Below are 2,643 nucleotides of genomic sequence, written 5' to 3'. Positions count from 1 at the left end.
CAACCTCCACCTCCTGGGTTCAAGCAATTGTCCTGCCTCAGCCTCCCCAGTAGCTGAGATTACAGGCGCTCACCACCACACCTGGCTAATTTTTGTATTTTTAGTAGAGACAGGGTTTCACCAAGTTGGGCAACTTGGTATGGCAGTTTGCCTAATGCTGGATTTCCTAGCCCAAGGAAGCATCATTCAAGGAGCCAAATTTATCAGCATACTTGAAGGAATTTTCTTGCCAGATACACCCCACTGAGGGAACCTTGAATGAATAGCTTGCTGGGGTTGGATTTTATTTATTTATTTATTTATTTGAGTCGGAGTCTCGCTCTGTCACCCAGGCTGGAGTGCAATGGCGCTATCTTCAGCTCACTGCAACCTCCACCTCCCGGGTTCAAGCAATTCTCTTGCCTCAGCCTCCTGAGTAGCTGAGATTACAGGCGCCCGCCACCGTGCCCAGCTAATTTTTGTATTTTTATTAGAGACGGGGTTTCACCATATTGGCCAGGCTGGTCTCTTGGCCAGGCTGGTCTCGAACTCCTGACCTCGTGATCCGACTGCCTTGGCCTCTTGGCCTCCCGGCCTCCCAAAGTGCTGGGATTACAGGCGTGAGCCACCGCACCCAGCCTTATTTATGTATTAATTTAGAGATAGAGTCTCGCTCTGTCACCCAGGCTGCAGTGCAGTGGTGCAATCTCGGCTCACTGCAACCTCCGCCTCCCAGGTTAAAGTGATTCTCCTGCCTCAGCCTCCAAAGTATCTGGTATTACAGGCGTGTACTACCATGCCCAGCTAATTTTTGTATTTTTAGTAGAGACAAGGTTTCACCATGTTGGCCAGGCTGGTCCTGAACTCCTGACCTCAGGTGATTCACCTGCCTCAGCCTCCCAAAGTGCTGAGATTACAGGTGTGAGCCACCACGCCCAGCCCCTATTTTATTTTTTTGAGACAGGGCCTTGCTCTGCCGCCCAGGCTGGAGTGCAGTGCTGTGATTGTTGCTCACTGCAGCCTTGACCTGCTGGCCTCAAGTGATCCTCCCAAATCAGCCTCCCAAATATCTGGGACCACAGGTGTGCACCACCACATGCTGCTAATTTTTGTATTTTTGGTAGCGATAAGGTTTTCCTGCGTAGTCCAGGCTGGTCTCGAACTCCTGGGCTCAAGTGATACTCCCGCCTGGGCCTTCCAAAGTGCTGGGATTGCAGGCGTGTGCCACCGCACCCGGCCGTGTATTACTTTTTTTTTTTTCCTCACTGCAAGCTCCGCCTCCCGGATTTACGCCACTCTCCTGCCTCAGCCTCCCAAGCAACTGGGACTACAGGTGCCCGTCACCTTGCCCGGCTAGTTTTTTTTGTATTTTTTAGTAGAGACGGGGTTTCACCGTGTTAGTCAGGATGGTCTCGATCTCCTGACCTCGTGATCCGCCTGTCTCGGCCTCCCAAAGTGCTGGGATTACAAGCTTGAGCCACCACACCCGGCCCGTGTATTACTTTTATGGGTTCATATATATGTCCATAGAAATATAAATATTTAAAGAAATATTCTTTAAAAAATTCTATCAATAGATATTTCTTCTTTTCTTTTATTTTCTTTCTTTTTTTTTTTTTCTGAGACAGAGTCTCACTCTGTTGTCCAGGCTGGAGTGCAGTGGCGTGATCTTGCCTCACTGTGACCCCTGCCCTGTCTCCCAGGTTCAAGTGATTCTTCCCAATGCTCAGGGGGACTCATTAAAGCAACCTTTCATAATTGCCTGTTCTGAGCAACACGTAAACATTGTCCTTGAAGAACTACCGCATGGCAGCCGCCCTGGGCCTAGCTGGCAGCTCAAGGGTGTGAGTAACCTGGAACTTCTTCGACTGGGCCCGCCCTGGGGAGGGCATGGAGCCCAAGATTTGGTACCATAATTACTTGCGAGGCTTTCAAATTCCATGACAAAACGCAAATGCAAAGCCCTGGCTCCAGCAGCAGGCAGCTGAAAGGGATTACCTTGACCCTGTTGCGTGCTCCAGTATAGGAACTGCTGGATTCTAACCAGGGCTCTCCCATGCCCGACTCTATAAACTTTCTCTATATTTTGCATTGTTTCCCTGAGGGTAGGAGATTCCCGTAAGTTGGGTCAAAGGGCAGGGAGGTTTCCGTGGTTCTCATTCGGCCCTGCTGCTGCCCTCCAGACGGATCAGCTGCCAGGGTGGCCCCGGTCATGCCAGCGCAGTAGGCGGTCAGGGCGCAGTTGGGGCAGCCGGCAGGGCAGAAGGGACGGGAGCTTGACCCGGGTTCTGATGGGCAGAGGGAGCCCGGGCAGGGGTGGGGGCAGCGTGCGGGCAGGCGAGGAGGGGAGAGAGCCAGGCAGTCAGGCAGAATTGAAGTGACTGGAGAAAAGCCGAAGGGCCGTGTCTGCCTGAGGCTGGAGACCACCCCAGGTCCACACAGTCCGCTGGGTGCTGGCACCGCTTGGAGCCGCAGGGAAAGCCAAGCACCGCTCTTTCTAGAGCCTTCTTTTTTTCCTATTGTTAGAGAATTCACGACGTCACACTTGTTTTCAAGTGAAAAGAGTTGTGTAGGCCACGAAAATCACGTGACTTGAAAGCTGACCCTGAGAGGCCTCAAAATAAATTCTGGTTTGCTGTGAAAGCCTCGGGTTATAGCGCTAAA

This window comes from Mandrillus leucophaeus, unplaced genomic scaffold (assembly GCF_000951045.1).
Source record: "Mandrillus leucophaeus isolate KB7577 unplaced genomic scaffold, Mleu.le_1.0 Scaffold1325, whole genome shotgun sequence".
NCBI lineage: Eukaryota > Metazoa > Chordata > Mammalia > Primates > Cercopithecidae > Mandrillus > Mandrillus leucophaeus.
This window is presented reverse-complemented; position numbering follows the sequence as displayed.